This window comes from Hoplias malabaricus, chromosome Y, assembly GCF_029633855.1.
Source record: "Hoplias malabaricus isolate fHopMal1 chromosome Y, fHopMal1.hap1, whole genome shotgun sequence".
Taxonomy (NCBI): Eukaryota; Metazoa; Chordata; class Actinopteri; order Characiformes; family Erythrinidae; genus Hoplias; species Hoplias malabaricus.
In genome coordinates this window covers 1,933,287-1,945,318 of record NC_089820.1, presented here as the reverse complement: position 1 = coordinate 1,945,318, position 12,032 = coordinate 1,933,287, and the positions used below count along the sequence as shown (strand labels likewise).

The window sequence follows — 12,032 nt, the reverse complement described above, 5'->3', positions numbered from 1 at the left end:
ATTTGTACTTTAGTACTGCAACAGCAGATGCTCTTGTATGGTTAAGGAACACTATATGGTGCCCTACCATTATCCTTTCTTATCCAGTATAATATTTTCTTGCTGTAATGGACCTCACTTAAAAATGCAGATGTCTAGAACATAACAGATGTTTAGGTTTATTTATTTATTTATTTATTTATTTATTTATGTAACCAATTATAATCCATATGTTACAACTCCATGTGATCTAACTCCATATGATATTGTAGTAGAAAATTTGCCTCCATAGATCTCAGAAAGTAATGATCTAAATGTAATATGCCGAGAGCATAAGGATTCCTCAGTGGAGGAAATTGAACTGTCCAAGGGCAAATGGTCACTGCCGTTTGATAGAATACCAGGCCAGTGGTGATGGTGTCACTGGGACAAATATGGCATTCCTCCCCTATAATAGAGATCAGCAATCAATTTTACAACATAATTAACCTAGATATTAACACATTCATTACATGAGACCATCTGTAGCCACAACCTTTTTTTGTGTCCCTGAAATGTACCAGGTAGTTGACTGTATGCCAGCACTACTGTTACACTACTGTCCAGCTGTCAATGATAAAGAAACTAAACTATGAGTATGAGCTAGTTGAGAAGTACATATTTATTGCTGTTTATTATATGCAAAGCTAAGAAGATTGTGATTTGCTGTATTTGTCAAGCTACAGGCATCAGTGATCTCAGTGACCTTGTGTGTGTGTGTGTGTGTGTGTGTGTGTGTGTGTGTGAAAAGCTGAGTAGAGCGTTCCTTTTACCAAGCTTCATGTGCCTCAATTTACTTGGATCTAATATGTGTATCTATATTCAGAAAGCAGTCATAAAATAAATCACTCCCCTGGAATTTTCACATTAAATATTATTCAAAAGAATCACTAGGGAAAGCTCTAACCCTCTTTTTTTCTTCTACTTGAGCTGGATGGAAGCACTCTAGCAAGGATGTTATGGTCAATACGCCCCTGCAGCACTGATTTCTAGTGGCTGTAATTAACTAAGCAGTGGAACAAGCTCTAAGCTACATCAGCAGTTCAACTTAACCCACACCATTGAAATATTTACGTTTGAACTTTAAGGGCGTCATGTCAGAAAGCACAGGTGACACTCAGTTAGTGATTATCTGCCACTGATGAGGCCCAGACGTGATGCATCACCCGTTTAGGTGTTCGAGTTTGTGCAGGTGCGTTTGGCTAATGTCTCAAGCGGGCGTGGGTATGTTTAATCAATAGCCAGTCGTCTTAATGCTGCTGACAATGAAAGTAAAGCTTCCCCTTAGGTCGTCTCCCATTGTTGTCTTAGCTCATTGTTATTGAGCCATTTCTTAGGTTGGCTCGCCATTGACATTTGTCTAACTCAGCCTTTGGAGATGTTTAGAATTCGCAATAAACAACATGCAGTGTTTCAACTGTTGTACTACGTGTTGTACTGTGGTACACCCTTCTGCTTGTGAATCAGTCTTAGGGGCATATGTTTGTGTCTAATAACTAGCTCGTTAAACACTAAGTATATTAAGTTATTAAACATTGAAGTTGGTGTTGCTCTGCCTTAAACTCCATATGGAAAACAAATTAACACTCAAGAAATTTCTGTGAATTGTATGCATTTGTTTTTTTGCACACTTTCTTGAACAAATAAAAACAGTATAAATCTCAGTTTTGCACCATTGGTCAAATAAGTATCCACATTTCTTCCACTAATATACATAGGGTTTGCTGAAAATATGAAGGCATTTTGTAAACAGCTTCTGCAGTCCTTAATTTAATATGACATTAAGACGTTGTCTAGAATTGAATGATTCATTAATGAAAGTCTTTAAAATGAACATTCTTATGAGAAGCATATGCTCTTATCTTTATATCCTGGAGAAGGGTATTTCACAGAACTTTAGTGGCATAATATATATGTTTGTTATGTTATAGTGATGATGTTATTATAAGAAATTATAACAAAACGTATAATGCTCAGCAATCATTCATTATCCTGTTTTGTGTCTGACTTTCTTTTAGAAAATATTTACAATTTTTTTAAATAATATATATATATAAAACGCTCTGACTGAAAGCATTGGCTGTTCTAGCTGTTGGAAAAACACTGGGCCATTATGGGAAATGTAGTTTCTGTAGTTCTGTTTAGCAATCCTGTGTATAATTGACTTTTTACCACCATGATTTTAGTGGGGCACAGCAACATGTTACTGGGGCACATGCCTAATGTGTCTAATGATGCCCAAGTCAAAATAAAAATATATTTTTAAAAAATAAGAGAGAGAGAGAGAGAGAGAGAGAGAGAGAGAGAGAGAGAGAGAGAGAGAGAGAGAGAGAGACTTGGTGGAAGATTCAGTGGAAGTGGACCCAAGGGAAAAGACTCACTCTTCCCACTCCATAGAGTCCACCTCTACTATAGCGACCCACACACTGCACACATGAGAGAGTTTTAATGGCAGCTTCTGGTCTCTCTGTGAACATAACAGTGATTACTTACTCATTAAACGGCTATTGCAGCATTTTAACAGTGTTTCCATTTGAGCTCAATATTTAAATTAGTAAGTATATTGCGTAGAGTGGAGGTGGTTACACTACAGAAATACACCATGCTAAAAAGTAGCTGAAGCACAAGAATACTCAACCCCCCCCAGTGAAATCACCAGGCTTTCGTTAAGCCTTAGGAGTAATATATCCATGTATCCATATGAGAAATATGAATAGTTCATGAGAGATTATAGATGTGAAGCGCATTCAAAGCCAAGTACTCCTCCCTCTCTCAGTTTCCCACACTCCTTCCCCCACCAAATTCACTCTTTCTGATCATATTTATCCACAGTGGGCTAACAGATTTTTAAAAAGGAATGTCCATTCCTATCTTGTAAATATCCCAGTGATTAATTAGCAGGCTTTATCGAATGTGCGATGGAAAAGGTGGGATGTTGTTAAAGATTATCCATCATAGAGAATATTAAAATCTTCGCTCAACTCAATTTTCATTTTGTTAATGCATTGACTTGCTGCATAGATATAGGTTACAGGTCAGGCAAACTATTTGCAATTTACCAGCGTGAGATCGTCAGTGATTATGCTGCAGGCTAAGGCTGAACGGATTTCGTTAAAGGCCAATTTCAGCAATCAATCATGACGTTCATCACATCAGCCCCAGTCTCCTCCTCCCTGGTTTCATTATTCGTTCTCCGTCTCTATTTTTCTCCCATTTTAGGTCGAGAGATGAGCAATTACAATTATTATGCTAAACATAAACATCCCTTTTTTTTGCATATTCCAATCATCGGTGAATCAAAGTGAGAGCCAGAGCATTATCTTTCTTGATGTGTTCTTAAATGAACCCGCCAATTACTAAGACAGGACCTGATTGCATGTAGGTTATTTAAATGGCTTTAGTGGCAGCCACAAGATGAGAAACAATTGACAATCACAGTGTGGGATTCTATCAGCAGGAGCTGTCACTGACGATAGATTGGGATCTGCCTGGATTTCATTACAAAAGTTGCACTGGAAATGTCAGCATATACTTATCTAGAAAAGATAAGCGTTGTCCTGGAGGGCATCAGCTTTTTATGCATCTATGGAAAACAGGTGAAGGCAGTGCATGCCCTGACTTGACTTTTCCAGAGTTGGACATATATGGGCATGCAGATAATTTGATGGCAATAGAAGTGTTTTAGAATTAGGGTGCATACTTGACATTTGCGTACTGAACTCAAACTTCAAATCAAAAAAGTTGAGTGTATTTAGATATTCACAATACACACACATTGTGTCCCCACAATATCACTACCCATTCACTACCCATTCACTACCCATTCTGCTGCATTCCATTTGAACTTGGATGTTGGAAGTGCCCATTTCCGAGCAGGGTATTTAAGCTGGAACACAATTCAGATTTCCTCAGAATCCAAGATGGCTCCCTGCATATTAAAAGTATATAAAAGCAGTCGTAACATAGATTTTATTAGCGCTTCTATATATTTGTATCTCAATAAAACAGTCGAATGCTCAGCACTGTCTAAATGCAAAATGTGGGCGTATTTTCATGAGGTTTGGATGCATAAAATATCACTTAATATGCTAATATCAACTGTTATTGCTAACTGCGCTAACCGGAAACATGTTAATTGGAACGTGGTGAACTCGGAGGTGACGTTATTCCCAGCTCTCACATCTGACTTACGAGGTAAATGGAACACAGCATAAAATTCTGATTGTGTCCAATAAAAGTTTTACTTTTATTCTTTATTCTAGTTTTGGGTTAGAACAAATTGCTTATAACTTCTGTTGGTGACAGCGGTTTCCAATGCTTTATGCCTCCATAACATTGAAATGGTGTAAGCCGGCTATATCACTTCATGTTAGAACAAATGTATATGCTACATTATGTTATATGCAAAACAGCTACATGTTAATATTTTTTTTCATTAACCTGCCAAACATATACAGGTAGTACCGCCTTTCACACCTGTGTGCCACCCAGCTTTATCAAGGGTGCTGTAAAAATATTGTGACGTTGCTGACATAAAAATAAAAGCGAACGTTACAAAACTTTATCTTGAAAATGCAGTTTCAATGTCGTGACGAGGCCAGAAATAAAATTGCAGCTGGGCCTGAATAATTTTCAGCTTCATAGGGTGGCAGGGGGTTTACTTTCACTCTGTCGATGTCAGGGAGGTGTGATGAGTAGATTCAGGGAGGCGGACACACTCGCTACAACACAGACTTTAATAATGAAATAACAAAACAAACGAACTATACGAGAAACACGAAATAACATTAACGAGCAGGAACGAGAAACCACAAACGAGAAACACTACGAAGAAACGTGAGCGTGAAACAAACACAATGAAATCATGAACCAAACAAAGAAACAAACCAAGCAACGAGAACGAACAAACAAACTCAAAATGACCGATACCAGGAAGTGAGGGAAGAGGGCTTAAATACATGAACTAACTAGACACACCTGACACAGATAACGAGGACAATTACTAAGAGGCGGAACAAGAGGTGGAGCGAGTGAACATAAACAAAGCCATGTGAGGAGAAGGAAAACAACGAACAGAGCCACATAGAAAGGGGAAAACAAACCAGAAAGTGTCAAGGTGTGACAGTCGATCGGGGGTGACACACTTCACGTGCTTTACAAAATCAAAGCTGATCTCTAAGATGAATGAACAGTGGCTGACTGGATGTGGCCTTTGTCCTGTTTGGACCTGTTGGATCTGTGGCCATGCCCCTCAGTCAGAAACCTCTAAGAATGAAGAATATTTGTGTATCTATGTATGTATGTATGTGTATGTGTGTGTGTGTGTGTGTGTGTGTGTGTGTGTGTGTGTGTTTTGGCTGTCTAATGGATGCAATTTTTTTTTTTTTTTTATTTGAGTTTAATTCAAATTTAGAATATTTTTAAAGGGTGCTGAGATTGAAAGCTTGAGCAACGCTAGATAAGTACACAGTATTACAGTATTGGTGTCTGGATGCCCTTAGATTTGAAAGATTGATGATAGCTATGTATTCAAGACCACTAACTATCCCTCCCTCTAAGATCAGAGGTAGTGTCTAAAATAATTAATTCCCCTCAAGTTCCCTGTAATAGTGCACTTTTTGGTGGAAAATAGAGGTAATAGTGAAAGGGGGAGCCATTTTGGACAGAGCGAGTGTTGAAATCTGGGTGTTATCTTCTGATACTTCATGAGCTCTGCAAGGCTGATGCAATCCAGAACCATTGGCTGGAGTAGAGCTGAGTAGTCCTTGTCCTGGAGTGCCACAACAGGGCACACGGTTGAATGTTTATCCTGCTCTTACACACCTGATTCATCTTATCAAGAGCTTAGTAATTAGCCCATGAGTGGAATCAGGTGTGAAACACCTACACTGTGCCTGGCAGAAGCCCTCCAGAACTGGAACTGCCCGTCCGTGGATTAGGCTGGAGCATCATCCAGTAGCAGTGTGTTTTATCATTGTTTCCCAGTTTGAAATTGGAAACAGGGAGCACATGAGGCCCAGGGCCATGTCTGCGGTTACTGATTACACTCACTCATTCTGTGGCTATGTTTACAAAGCAGTCTGATTACTACAGCTATTAATATGTGTCTCTAAAGTGAATGATTGGCTTCTCTAATTCCTATAGGGCCATGTTGCAACAAAGCATTTCACAAGAGATGCACTGCAGTCAAACGACAGTCTAATGAGAACTAACGATCCGGATTATTGAATTTGTGTCACAGGTTGGGTTTTGCTCTAACAGAAACATGCTTTAATATTTTCTCTGCTGTACGTTTAAGTGTATAAGGATCTTGCGATTGTAAGAGGTAGTGATACCCGCTGCTGGACTTTCAATCCCTGGAGGTTTTCTGCTCTTCCCAGAGGATGGGTAGAAGGATTGGTGCAGTAAGTGTTAGGAGTCTTTGTGTTCGTAAATAGAGGGAGCCCATTTTATATATATATATATACACAGGGTGGGCCATTTATATGGATATTAATAAAATGGGAATGGTTTGTGATATTAATTTCCTGTTTGTGGCACATTAGTATATGGGAGGGGGAATATTTTCAAGATGATGTTGTGACCATGGCGACCATTTGAAGTCGGACATTTTGGATCCAACTTTTGTTTTCTCAATGGGAAGAGGGTCATGTGACACATCAAACTTTTTCAGAATTTCACAAGAAAAACAATGGTGTGCTTGTTTTTATCGTAACTTTATTCTGTCATGAGTTATTTACAAGATTCTGACCACTTACAAAATGTGTTCAAAGTGCTGCCCATTTTGTTTTGTGTTGGATTGTCAATGCAATCCATCGATGTATGTATGTGTGTGTGTGTGTGTGTGTGTTTGTGTGTGTGTGGGGGGGTAAAACTATACTGAAATATGGGAAAGAATAACGATAATGATGTAGTACTTGATTAAACATTAAAGATAATGCTTAAATTAGTCTAACTTTAAATTTATTTTTAACCCTTATTTTTGCCTTTGTACAAATACTGTTTATATAGTGGAATAAATTATATGACATGTGCTGTGTTACACTATATTGCTAAGTAAATCCTGTAATACATCAGTATTTCACAGAGCCACTTTCCCAGGCAGTGCATAAGTGCTTTTATTCCTTTGACATCTCCAACTCTACATTTCCGAGCTAGGAGAGGTCAGTTTCAATTTGGTTGTCTTTAAGACCTCCTAAATTTAATATTCTTTCCCTCCATTGTGGACTATTAAAAACATACATTATGCCCTAAATGAATTTGAGGCGGTTTATGATTATGTTATTGAGCAAGGCTATTGGTTTAATCTCCCGGATTAAAAATCTAAGTGATAAAAGGTGCATAATTGAAAGCCTTCTCGTTGGAATGTTGTTATAGCTGCCCTAAGGGAAAAGAGCTTAACCGCCTTACGATTACGACTCCCAGCTGACTGCAGTGATCTTGAGTTGGTTGTGGTACTGCTAGGTAAAAACGGAGGCGTACCTGATACTAATTCTTGCCTCTCTGTATCCCCAGCGGATATAATTGTTTGTCTGTAAGCTGTAAGTCTCATGTGCAAGCATGAAACAAAATGAATCAGTTAAAGCAACACTAGGTAGTATCTGAGCCTTAACATTACACCTACAAAACAATTGTAATGTTCCATTGAACTGTAATAGGGAGAATGGGGCTTCTGATTTTGCTAATCTAGGTTTAGCACTGCAGAAACTTCACTGTGTAACATTTAAATGATGGTAGGAGGAAGCTAGTATGAGCTAGAACATTAAAAGTGGACAGACTATTTATTTTTACCCTTCATTTCAGAAGCTATATGAGCATGTATCCTGCAGCACTGCTGTGTCTGATCCACACATACCAGCCCAGCACATACTAACACACCACCACCACTTCAGTGTAACTACAGCCCTGAGAATGATCCATCAGACACATCATACCTGCTCTGTGGGGTCCTGAGATTTGAAGAACAGGGTAAAAGGAGCCTTACAAAGAATGCAGAGCTACAGATGGACTACAAAGAGTATCTGCATAGTAAGTGAAAATGATAAAATGGACAATGATTGTAGAAAAGATTATGTGATTTTACCATTATTGCTGTAAATATTAGATTGTAGATTTACAGCATTTTTTTTATATTTATTGCAGGAAAAAAAGTGTAATTTGCCTGATTTGGCTTTAAAGTTTTAGCAAAATTAATAATTTTGCTTAATCCTTTAGTGCATTGACAACTTGTCTTGTTATCTAACGAGACCACATTCCTTAAAGGTAACACCGATGATTCTGGAGAACTGCTGTTCTCACAATAAACCAAATTCCACCTCCTGTTTGTTTTCATTACAATGTGCCACAACTTTTAATGTGGAACCGTATGTTTGAGTAAGAAACAGAATGTACCTAGTCCGTAGCTGAAGTTTTTATTGGCTGTTTATATTACCACAGAAACTCATTTCTAACTCGAGTTGTTTAGTTTTGTAGCATAGTCTGTGTACATTTTCTTTCATGGAAGTTTAGCGGTCAAGAGTCAGTTCCACCCTAAGTTAAGAAATACACCTGAAACAGCAAAAATAAGTCAACAGTACCCACCTATGAGCAGGAATAGAGCAACACCCTGAACCCTTTCATGCTTTTAAACATTCGGAAGTCTCACCACCATTCAAACACCTCCAGATGCTGTTTCTCACCCGGGCCTCGAAACAGAGACCCTTAACTTATTTTGCATTTACTGATCTATTTTTAAAAATTTTATGAACAGTGTGTTGGACTAAAATCACAAACATCGCCTTTAATTTTATGTGGTTTTCTTATATAACATTTAAAGAGATTTGCAATGTTGATGGAAATAAATCCATAAAACCAGTTAAATATCTGTCAGGCTGTAAGCAATTCCGAAAACAAAGGAAGAGGTGCGTTCTACATAATGTTACACCCCATATAAATTTTATAATTCTAACATGAAATAAAGATTTTGGCATTTCTTTTCTTTAATGCTGTTTTTTCATTCTCTCTTTCTCTACTTATTTATTTCTTTTTTAACCATTGAGATTCATGCATGTGTAAGAGCCAAATTTAGAAATCACTTCTAATCCCTGCTTATTTCTCTTAAGTGAGATAGCTTGTTGATCTGTACTGCCATAATCTGTTAAGTGTGGGCTAAGATTGGGAAATTGAGTGAGGAATATTGATCCACTCATAGCTATTATGTTAATCCTAGCCTGGGGGAAATCAGACCTGGAGAACCTTTTCTATGTTACAAAGCTGCTCATGGATCTCCAGTTTGTGATTTGAGAAGTCATTTTTTACCACCCCACAAAATTAATTAAGATGCTTAAATATACATTTATAACATATCCATCCATATGTGGATATCTTCAGGGCATTTCAAATGATTGCATATGTTAAGTGGGTTCACATGGTCTGAAGTGCAAGATTAGAAAAGGGTTTGCTGTCCTTATATTGACATGTTTCATTGAAACCTTTAGCATATTTTAAATATGTACTAGATGATTTCCTGCCCCAGGGGGCTCCTCTGATCGCACTTTCCCTTGTTCTGCCTTTTCTCCCTACGTTACAGAGGTCATTCCAGGCCTATTGCCGAGGTTGACTGATTACCATATGAAGGATGGTGGACCATAATTGCTCTTTTAATTGATAGAGTATAATTAGGATGACCAAAGTGGTCCATAGTCTGGAAAAAAACTATAGAACTCTTATTCAGGGCAAGATGTCCTTTGTGAGGCCACACTGGGTCTCTTTTGTGTCAGTTTTGCTTCTGGTAAAGAGTGTTAGATAAGGGCCATTCAGAGCAAATAGCATTTCTCCGTCTTTCACTTCATATTCCAGCCAGTGTTGAAACCACAGGCGGCGAGAGGTGAAACAGAGGGGAATGAGCCGGTGTGTGTAGTTACATACGTTTTCAGACCAAAAATTAGCTACCATATTAAGAGCAATACAGGTCCTCTCTTTGTAAAGTACTTTTTACTTAAGCTACATGTTTACCTATTTTTTTTAAACTGACCATTTCATGACATTGCATTGTATTCTGTAATTAATGTTAGATTTAAGAATATTTATTTATTTTAATTTAATGTTACACTTATGTTGCACCTTTCTAGACACATAAGGACTGCATTGGGTACTAGGTGATATGATAGAGTGCTAATCCACACATACAGACATTCATCAACAAACACACTCATTCACTCACACCAGAACAGTTTTTTTAGGGTCAGTTCACTTAACCTCCATGTTTTTGGACTGTGGGACGAAACCAGAGACCATGGAGGAAACCTATGCAGACACAGGGAGAACATGGAAACTCCACACAAATGGAACTTGTACCCATGATCCCAGCGCTGGGAGGCGAACATGCCACAATAGTGCAGGAAAGCAAAAGTGCGGCATATCTTCAGCCCACATAAAGATCTGTATATAATATCAATCAATGTAATATTTGATCATTATTATTATTATTTTTATTATTATTAATTTTCATTTATTTATTTATTTATTTGTTTATGTGTTCATTTATTTATTCATGCTGTCTTTTTCGATTTTGCCACTGTGCAAGATCCCAAGCAGGGTACTTAAAGATGAGTCACGACTCTGCTTGTCTCAAGTGTGGAGATAGCAATCGCAACAATATTGTGTGTTGTGCCGATGACTCTCTTAATCCTCCCTGACAGAGCAATACAGTTGTCCCCATGCTGCAGCAGCTGTGTGTTGGAAGCATTAGCATCAGAACTCATAATCATAAACCGCGGTTAAAAATTTCAGGGATATCGCTCCCATCTGTGTCCTCCTCTCAGCTGAGAGCACATGCCACGACTCGCTGGAACCTTCGACCCTAGCTGGCATTCAAATGTTGATCACCCCCGCCCCCCACCATCACTGCTTTGCTTTCTTATCTATGATTTCGATGTGTCATACGGATACATACAGAAGGTATGGAGAAGCGGAGAGAGAGACAGACAGATGGAAAGAGAGGAGAGAATTAGGTCAAAAAAAGAAATGCTTTAAAAAGATTAAAGGAGGACCAGAAGGGCAGTTAGGGTAGGGTAAGATGGAGTACAGCTAAAGTGAGAGGAATACAGGTGTTTAGAGATGAGAAAAGACCTGTTTGATGTATGGACGGATGTAGGAAAGACAGTGGTGAGCAGAAAGAAAAACTGAAGAGTGAACAGCAGAGTTTAGTGGTAGATGAGAAGAAGCATCTTTTGTGCCAGGTGTCAGGTGCTGTCCCAGTAAAGTACGTGTTTATTTGATACTTTTATGGAAATGTATGAGAAATGTATGTATATTCTCAGCCTTAGACATTTAAAGGACGATCACACTTTGTATATTACAAGAAATAAGGGCAGGTTACAGCGGGTAGTGCGTGATGTTAAGGCAAGCGGCGATTGTGTGTGTGTGTGTGAAGTGTGTGAAGTTTCCTTTGCCTCTTTAAACAAGTGTTATTTAGGGGTATTTTAACAATAACTTCATAGCAGTTAGATGAAGACATGGGCCTTAAAGACATGTTGAAGGATATTTACAAACAAAAAATGTAATTAAATACATATAAATGTTAATTAAAGTAACACTAGGGAAGCTTTGCTGTTTTGCTTCAGGGCTCCCCCTACAGTTGTACAGTGGAATTAATTTTTACAGCACTGTCTTGGAGTGACAGTGTTTTCCTACCCTCCTCCAGACGTTACGTAGTGCAGTTTCTGCAGTTCTGATTCCATAGTAGCAATGACAGAGGCTCCATTTTCCCTATTACAGGTCTGTGAAGCATCAGTGATTTTGAAGCTGTAATTTCAAGGTACAAATACTACCTAATATTCCTTTAATTTCCGAGACTGAAATACTTTAAAAGAATTTGTAATGACGAATCATACTGACCCAAAATGAACTCAATAAAATGTTGTCCTCTATCTTTGGCACGTTACTGTATTTCAGGTACAGACTGATTTAAAGACAGAGTAGGACAGGTTGTTAGTGGCAAGGGTTGAAGTGGAAGATAAAGGAGAAGAGAGCAC

The 12,032-nt window shown here is 38.2% G+C and overlaps 1 protein-coding gene across 1 annotated transcript in view; it reads left to right on the top strand.

Annotated features, from left to right (window-relative positions):
* The window catches only part of LOC136678359 (interleukin-1 receptor accessory protein-like 1-B), a 479,144-nt gene that overhangs the window by 238,596 nt on the left and 228,516 nt on the right, over nucleotides 1-12,032 (top strand). The gene's annotated exons all lie outside the window — the stretch shown is intronic.